This window comes from Hevea brasiliensis, chromosome 12 (assembly GCF_030052815.1).
Source record: "Hevea brasiliensis isolate MT/VB/25A 57/8 chromosome 12, ASM3005281v1, whole genome shotgun sequence".
Taxonomy (NCBI): Eukaryota; Viridiplantae; Streptophyta; class Magnoliopsida; order Malpighiales; family Euphorbiaceae; genus Hevea; species Hevea brasiliensis.
This window is the reverse complement of record NC_079504.1, coordinates 71,559,426-71,569,540: the sequence shown is the minus strand read 5'-3', so window position 1 is coordinate 71,569,540 and position 10,115 is coordinate 71,559,426.

Here is a 10,115-nt window from a genome sequence, read left to right as displayed (position 1 = left end):
TCAGGAATTGAGGGGGAGGAGAGAATTTACATCCAAAGAGGAGAATTAACATTCAAGAGCCGATTTACATTCAAGGAGGTACATCAACCTCAAGGGAAGCAAGGGAGAAACAAGATCTACGAGTTTGCTAGAAGGGATTTTCAGCTGAAGTTCCAAAAGTCCAAGGCTGTAATTCCTTTTTTGGGTTCTTTCACTTTATTTTCTTCTCATGTCTTCTCCTTATCTTTTTATAATCTTGATCGTAAAACTCACCATGGCTGAGTAGGTTCTTTATCTAGAGTTAGGGTGTAGCACTCAATTCCATTATGGATCTGGTTTGATTTTATTTAATACATTAGGTATTTTATTCCTTGATTCAATCTCTTGTGATCTTAATGCATGCTATGTGTTAGTACCCACTTAGTATTGATTACAGATATTAATTGAAGGATTGAAAAGTGAAGATTAATATTAGAAAATCGTAATTTTGAACCTAGGAAATCTAACCTAGAGATAGGCTAATGACCTTTGTGGAGTTTCAAAATTAATCAAAGATCTTAAAGGATTTTAATTAATTTAATTACCATGAAAGTAGGGTTTATATTAAATAAAAAACACCTTGAGTGCCTTGGGAGAGGACTTAAGATAACTTAGGATTAATTTCCATCAAAGTAATAATCTTCCATTTATTGAATGAATCAGATTGATTCTATAATTGATTAAAGTGTGAACCCCTAGCTCTAGAATACCTTTGTCCATTAGTATTTTATTTTAGTTAATTATTTAGATTTTATTTCTTTCAATTTAGATATAATTATTATTTCTCTACAATTTGATCGTCTAGATAATTAAAATCACTATAGTTTGATACTCAACACGGTCCTCATGGGAACGATACTCTACTATACTCATCACTTTATTACTTATTAGAGATCTGTGCACTTGCAGTGGTTGTAAAACTAGTAAACAAAATTATGACTATAACTAGTCCAAATAGCTTGACATAATTGAGTTCCAGAATTTGCCCTATTCTGGAATAGTATGGGTCATTAGACCAGTACTCAGTAAATTGACTATAACTAGAGCTAGATAACTCCAAATTGACTTATTCAAAAAGGAAATTAAAGTTAAGACAATAAGGAACAATTTTCATGAAGAAAGTGTGGTCAGATTACTATTGTAATTTGGCCTAAGATAAGAGAAAAGTCAAGATTGAAATTGTAGAAATTGTGATGTACTCTAAAAATGAATTGAAACATGATTGGAAATTAATACTAATTGTAACGCCCATACTTTAGGTAGTCTGTACATTCTACTGTTTCGATGACTAACATCTGTTTGGATAGCAAGAATATCTGAAACTATAGTTAAACTAGGGTGAGGAGACATAAAATGATGGAGTAAATGTTAGTAGTATGCCCTAGAGCATATCATTTAGTATGTATCTTGTACATGTTTTATTAATTAAAAGGCATTTTCACTTTTCTGTTTACATAATATATTTATGTGTAATAGAAAAGGTCCATTGATATTTTGTTAGAAATTCTATTCCTAAGTTGTTAAAAATATAAGTGACACTATTTCTAGCACAAAGTATCATAATAGGTTCACAATCGAGGATACTTCACAATAAGGACATGACTTATCCAGAAAGATTGTAATCATGTTTATTCCCAAGTTATTTATATGAGATGTAAATAAGATGGAATGGTGAGTCTCATGCCATATAACAAACATGATAGGCACTTATACATGATAAGTAGGCCGAACCAGTGATATTTATGACAAGCACATAGAGTTTACTCTTGTCAATGTATTGTCATATATCATATCAGTGCATATAATCTTTAGACCTGAGATAGCACAGTTATCTTGTACATAGGTGGTTTGAGTTTGATACTGCTTTCATACTTGTATTGTGTATAGGTATATGGGCATATGTTGGCTCCTACTAGTTATATATGGAGGTAAGTGTTGATCAAGATGGAATCTGTTACCCTAAGTAAATAGGGATAAAATTCTATGTTCATTTAATTGTTCTTGATGTTTCAAGTTCCTGGCTAGGACAGATAGATTTAATCAGAAAAGAGTTTTGATGAGAAAATCTTTTTAATCAAGAACTGGAATTAAAAGAGAACATAATATTCATAGCAAATGGTGTTTGACATTAACCATGACTCCAGCTCAAATTGGGATTTTGTAACATAGAGATTCTAGTGCATGGCAACATATGATTATAGGTTCATTTAAGGAAAACCTTATTACTGATTGGGTAGCTATGGCATGCTATGCTAGGTGTTAACCATGGTCTATGAGCTGCATAAAATGATTTAGAGAAATCATTTATGGTAAGAAAGAGTTCTGATGATATTAAGAGTTAATATCATGTCTCATTGCCAATTAGTGATGAGCCTAGTAAGTCACACACATACACAAGTAAACACAAAATTAAATATGATTTAATTAATTAATTAAAGAGTTTAATTAATTAATTAAATAGGTTTGGTTTGCAATTAGATTGCAAAGTCCCTAGCATGGCTTGAAACCAAATCAAGGTTATTGGATGTATAATATAAGTTAAATTTATATTTAAAGTGTTTAAATATGAATTTAATTATGAAAAACTAATTAATAGAGATTAATTAATTAATTTATATTTGATATAAATTGATTAGAATAAGAGAAATAATTATTTTGGGCTGAGAACTAAAAATTAAGACACAGGGGTATTTTGGTCATTTCACAGGGTGACATGTGGCACCATGAGATGGTGACACATGGCACTACACATAAGCTTGTCATATGTCTTTTAATCATGTAAGATGATCAAAGTCAAGATTAAATATAGGTTTGACACTTGGCACAAAGTGTTTGTGTCAATTAAACCTAGAGCCAATCAAAAGGTGACATGTGGCAAGGGTTTTAAGTGATGACCTAGCTATATAAGTGTAAAGATGAAAGAACAAAAATACAAGCTGCTCATTCTCTCTTTGGTGCTGCCACCCTTAGCTGCCTCTTCCTGTCTTCTTCTTCATATCTCATCAATTCAAAGAGATTAGCCAATAATCTCTTGAATTAAAAATACTAGAAATCATTTCTAGTGTCCTGTTTACATCTGTAATCTCTTAAAAGGCAAAACCTAATTTTCTAATTGATTGGAAAAGCTTTAGAAGCTGTTCAAGGGGCTGCCATTGGTGATCTTGGTGTGGACAAGCTAGAGGGACAACATCTAGTGTCCTAGGTGCATCCCAAAGGTGCCAAACACATTGCAGTGCATCAAAAAGGTTAGTGCACTTATTCTTGATCTAATCTAGGGTTCTAATGAATTAATCTGTTAATTCTAAAATCTTAAATGGAAAATGTAGATCCAAAAAAATATATTAAAATAGTTTTAATATGCTATTTATCATTGAAATCAAATAGATAAAAATGAATCTTGCATGATGCATGTGACCCTATATGAAAAATTTTTTAATTCAATGATCTAAACTTGTGTTTTTCATACTTTTGCTCCTTTAATTGGTATAAGAGCCACTATATTTGTCATTTAGATTGTTGATTATATGATTTAATTGTGTGATTTGATCATGAGATGATTAAATCATTGTTGGTTGCAATGAATAAGGTGGCGGCATGCTTGGATGCACCATGGTGCGCATGGTTTGTGCACCACCATGGTGTGCATTGTAAGTGATGGGTATTGTGTGTGCAAGTATTGTATGATCTGCCCATTTTATGTCTAATTAAATTGTTTAATTAGAGTTTTAATCACACAATTAAATTTTGATTCAAATATGAAATTTTTAAATTTGCTTGAATGTGATTCAAATCTAAATTTTTAAATTTATTTAAATGAGATTCAAATCTGAATTTTTAAATTTGTTTGCATCATATTCAAATTTGAATTTTTAAGTTGAATATGAGATATTCAATTTAATTTAAGTATTTATGTTTTATTTAATTATTAAATAGTGATATGCATGATGGATGATCATGGACTATAAAAGACCAATGTGATTGAATTTATTTCTTTTATGTTTCTTTGGGTTATAAATTAATTAATTTATTTTAATTTATTTTGGGCATGTTTTATAAAGGTTGTAATTTTATTTATTTGGTTCTTGTAAATTTGCCTTGGTATGCCAAGGATTACTATGTAATTGGATTGCAAGAAGATCAAGGAGGTCAAGAGCATTGGTGGGACTAGTGGGAGAAATTCAAGATCAAGTGTTGATTATGTAATCCTTCAGTAACTCTTGTAATATGAATAAATGAAATGCACTTAGGAATGCCTTGATTCAATTCTTAGTGGCTCAGAATTGAATCCCTTAGAAAGTCCATGATCATACCATATTTACTGTTTATCCGTGAATGCATGAGATGTATGGGAATATATGCAAGTATATGATATATGCGTGCTAAATGGATAATGTGCAAAGTGAGACCATAATAGTAATTAGGATGACCAAAAAATCTTCCAAAGAAATGATTAAGTTGGATATGTTATAATTAAAGTAATTATAACATGGGCCCTCCATTGGGGCAATTATTTTAAGAAATTTTAAATAGTTGCATATGATACAATTAATTTAAGAGATTTTCTTAAGAATAATTGTTAAGCATGAGATGTTGTAATATGTAAATGGTTTAGTGGCCAATAATGGATGTGCCTGAGGACATTAAAATTATTTGCATGTTTACTGGCTCAATGGGATCAACTTAACTAATGCAAGATAAGTCAATAATGGATGTGCCTGAGATTTTGAGCATTAGGGGCTAGGTAAGGGATTGAACCTCACATGAGATGTGATGGGCAAGGAGTTGCTCACTTATAGTTTATTGTAATTCTTATAATGGATGTGCCTGAGGGTGATCAATAGGATTATAAGAATTCAATCACCCACTAGAAATCCATCCAACTAGGATTTTCGTTTTCTACTTTGGAAGTGTGGGATTTGCTAAGTTAGTGGGAGGACCAATTTAATTAAAAGACTATACTCATTTTGGTTAATTACATGATACATTTACTAATTAATCTGGTTATTTTCTGCAGTTAATTTTTTGATAATAATGAGCACAGAACAACCACCACCATCTAATATTCTTGCATGCATATTTGATTGCAATAGGTTAACAGGACCTAATCTATCTGATTGGCTAAGAAATTTGAAACTTATCTTGAACCTTGAACATATAGGATGTGTTCTAGACTCAAATGTTCCTGGTCCCTTACGTCTAGAGGCCACTCAAGAGGAACATGAAACTTTGGACAAGTGGAAGGAGCATGATATTAGAGCTAAGTATTACATGCTTGCTTCCATGAGTAATGAGTTACAGAAGCAGCATGAGAACATGCAAAGTGCGAGTGAGATCCTCCTTCACCTACAAGAGTTGTATGGTGAGCACAGCAGGAATACTAGGTATGAGATATCTAGACAGCTATTTCGCATGAGGATGTCTGAGGGATAGAATGTTGGGGTTCATGTCCACAAGATGATTCGACTGATTGAGCAGTTAGAACATCTTGAGTTTAACATGGATTTCCAACTGCAGACGGATTTGATCCTTCAATCCCTTCCTGAGTCGTTTGGGAATTTTGTGATAAATTTCCATATGACTAAGCAGGAATGCACCTTGGCTGGTTTATTCAACATGATGGTTATTGCCCAAAAGAATATATCGGGCAATAAAGGAAAAGAGGTAGCTTTGATTTGATCTTCTTCTACTAGAAAGTCCAACAAGAAGAAGGGCAATAAGAGAAAGAAACCTCAGATTCCTGGTCCTTCCAAGAAAACAGCTAAACAGAAAGGGAAGACTAAAGGTAATGGAGGCAAAGGAAAGTGTTTCCACTACCAGAAGGATGGGCACTGGTAAAGGAACTGCACAAAGTATAGCAATCTAAATGAATGCAATGCCATGGTGAAAATGAACTCAAGTTCAAAATATATTTGGCACTTATGGTTATGTCATGTTTCAGAAGATAGGATTACAAAATTGGAGAAAATGGGGATTCTTTCCTCATTGGGCTCTAAACCTACTCCAAGCTGTGAATTCTATCTTCAGGGCAAAATGACTAGATCACCCTTTGTAGGACAAGGGCTAAGAGCTGAAAATATTTTGAAGCTAATACATAGTGATGTATGTGGTCCATTTAAAGAAATGGCTAGAGGTGATTTTCATTACTTTATTACCTTTACTGATGATAAATCAAGATTTGGGTATTTGTATTTGATGAAATACAAACATGAGTCCTTTGAAAAGTTTAAAGAATTTAAATCTGAAGTAGAAAATCAAATAGGAAAAAGTATTAAAGCTCTTCGATCAAATCGTGGAGGTGAATACTTGAGTACTGAATTTGATGAATATTTGAGAGAGCATGGTATTGTTTCCCAGTTGACTCCTCCAAGAACACCACAGCTGAATGATGTATATGAAAGGAAAAATCATACCTTATTGGATATGGTACGAAGTATAATGAGCTATACTAATATGCCAATATCCTTTTAAGTATTTGCATTAGAATTAGCTTTGTATATTCTGAACAGGATTCCATCAAAATCAGTATCTTCCACACCTTATGAGATATGGCATAGAAGAAAATCAAGTCTTAAGCATGTTAAGATTTGGGGTTGTCTAACTTATGTCAAAAAGCTGAACACTGATAAATTGGAAACTAGATCAGAAAAGGGTCTATTTGTTGGATATCTAAAAGATAGTTTTGGATTTTATTTTTATTTGCCTACATCACAAAAGGTTGTGGTAAGTAGAGATGCCACATTTCTTAAACAACAGTTTGTTCAAGAAGGAGGCAAAGGAAGGCAAATAGAGTTAGAATTGGAGAATTCATACCATCCAACAGATCAGATGGATATAGATCCATCTGGTCAACCTGCACCTTTTGATGAAACATCTACAACTGTTCCTCGTAGAATAACCAGGGTATCTCACCCACCAGTGAGATATGGTTTCCTTCATGAAGAAGAACAAGAGTTGTCTACTCATGAAGAAGTAGATCTTGGAGATGATCTACTTACCTATGAATAAGCTATATTAAATATAGACTCTTCAAAATGGATTGATGCTATGATATCCGAGATTGATTCCATTTATAAGAATCAAGTTTAGGATCTTGTTGACCCACCTGAAGGTATTGTACCTATAGGGAACAAATCGGTTTTTAAGAAGAAAATTGGTTCTGATGGAAAGGTAGAGACCTATAAAGCAAGGATAGTAGCGAAAAGGTTTCGCTAAAGGCAATGAATCGACTATATGGAGACTTTCTCGCTTGTTGCCATGCTTAAATCAATTAGGATTTTATTAGCAATAGTTGCATACTATGATTATGAGATTTGGCAGATGGATGTCAAAACAGTTTTTCTCAATGGATACATTGAAGAAAACATTTTCATAGAACAACCTAGGGGTTTTGAATCCCAAGATGGTTCCAAAGTGCGCAAGCTAAAGCGATCTATTTATGGGTTAAAATAAGCTTCGAGGAGTTGAAACATCCGTTTTGATGAAGCCATTAAGTCATTTGGTTTTATCAAAAATGAGGATGAGCCATGTGTATATAAGAAGGTTAGTGATAGTGTTATCACTTTCTTTGTCTTATATGTGGATGACATTTTATTGATGGGTAATGACACATGTATGTTGACAACTGTAAAGGTATAATTGTCAAATACATTCTCCATGAAAGACTTAGGGGAGGCAACCTATATTCTTGGAATTTGCATTTATAGAGATAGAGCAAAATGAATAATTGGTTTATCCCAAAGTCTATACTTGGAAAAGGTGTTAAAGAGGTTTAACATGCTTGATTCCAAGAGATGATTGTTACCAATGAGACATGGTACCCACCTTTCTAAAGAGATGTCTCCAAAGACAATTGAAGAAAGAGATAAAATGGCAAGGATTCCATATGCTTCGGCTATTGGAAGTTTGATGTATGTAATGTTATGTACTAGGCCAGATATCACATATGCTGTTAGTTTGACTAACAGGTATCAATCCAAACCAAGTTTGGAACACTGGATAGCTGTCAAGAATATCCTTAAGTAATTGAGAAGAACTAAGGATTTATTCTTGATATATGGAGGTGGTGACTTGCAATTGAATGGTTATACTGATTCGATTTTCAATCATATATCAATGATAGAAAGTCTATCTCTAGGTATGTGTTCATTTGTAATGGAAGTGAAGTCAGTTGGAAGAGTTCCAAACAGAGTATGACTACTGATTCCACTATAGAGGCTGAGTACATTGCTGCATCAGATGCTGTAAAAGAGGCTGTTTGGATATAAGGAACCCCGGTCTCACCAGAAATCCAAACACATAGAAAGGCGTTACTACATTATCAGAAAGATAGTTGGGCAAGGCGATGTAGTCATGCAGAAAATAGCATCAGCTAAAAATCCAGTTGATCCATTCACTAAGCCTTTATCACAAGCTCAGTTAGACTGACATCTTGAGAAGAATGGTCTAAGGTATTATAATGAATGGCTCTAGTGCTAGTGGGAGATTGTTAGTAGTATGCCCTAGGGCATGTCATTTAGTATGTATCTTGTACATGTTTTATTAATTAAAATGCATTTTCACTTTTCCGTTTACATAATATATTTGTGTAATAGAAAATATTTTGTTAGAAATTATATTCTTAAGTTGTTAAGAATATGAGTGACAGTATTTCTAGCACAAAGTATCATAAATAGGTTCACAATCAAGGATACTTCACAATAAGGACATGACTTATCCAGAAATATTATAATCATGTTTGTTCCCAAGTTATTTATAAGAGATGTAAATAAGATGTAATGGTGAGTCTCATGCCATATAATAAACATGATAGGCACTTATACATGATAAGTAGGCCGAACCAGTGACTTTTATGACAAGCACATAGAGTTTACTCTTGTCAATGTATTGTCATAAATCATATCAGTTCATATCATCTTTAGACTTGAGATAGCACAGTTATCTTGTATATAAGTGGTTTGAGTTTGATACTGCTTTCATACTTGTACTGTGTACGGGTATATGGGCTTGTGTTAGCTCCTACTAGTTATATATGGAGGTAGGTGTTGATCAATATGAAATCTGTTACCCTAAGTAAATAGGGATAAAATCCTATGTTCATTTAATTGTTTTTGATGTTTCAAGTTCTTGGCCAGGACAGATAGATTCAATCAGAAAAGTGTTTCGGATGAGAAAATCTTTTTAATCAAGAACTGGAATTAAAAGAGAACATAATATTCATAGCAAATGGAGTTTGACATAAACCATGACTCTAGCTCGAATTGGGATTTGGCAATATAGAGATTCTAGTGCATGGTAATATATGATTATAGATTCATTGAAGGTAAACGTTATTACTGATTGGGTGGCAATGGCATGCTATGCTAGGTGTTAACCATAATCTATGAGCTGCATAAAATGATTTAGAGAAATTATTTATGGTAAGAAAGAGTTCTGATGATATTAAGAGTTGATATCATGTCTCATTGCCAATTAGTGATGAGCCTAGTAAGTCACACACATACACAAGTAATCATCAGATTAAATATGATTTAATTAATTAATTAAAGAGTTTAATTGAGTAATTAAATAGGTTTAGTTTGCAATTAGATTGCAAAGTCTCTAGCATGGCTTGAAACCAAATCTAGGTTATTGGATGTCTAATATAAATTAAATTTATATTTAAAGTGTTTAAATATAAATTTAATTATGAGAAATTAATTAATACAGATTAATTAAATAATTTATATTTGATATAAGTTGATTAGAAGAAGAGAAATAATTATTTTGGGTTGAGAACTCAAAATTAAGACATAGGGGTATTTTGATCATTTCACAGGGTGATATGTTGCACCATGAGATGCGACACATGGCACTACACATAAGCTTGCCATATGTCTTTTAATCATGTAGGATGATCAAATTCAAGATTAAATATAGGTTTGACACTTGGCACAATGTGATTGGGTCAATTAAACATAGAGCCAATCAGAAGGTGACATGTGGCAAGGGTTTTAAGTAGTGACCTAGCTATATAAGTGTAAGGATGAAAGAACAAAAATACAAACTGCTCATTCTCTCTTTGGTGCCGCCACCCTTGGCTGCCTCTCTCTCTCTTCTTC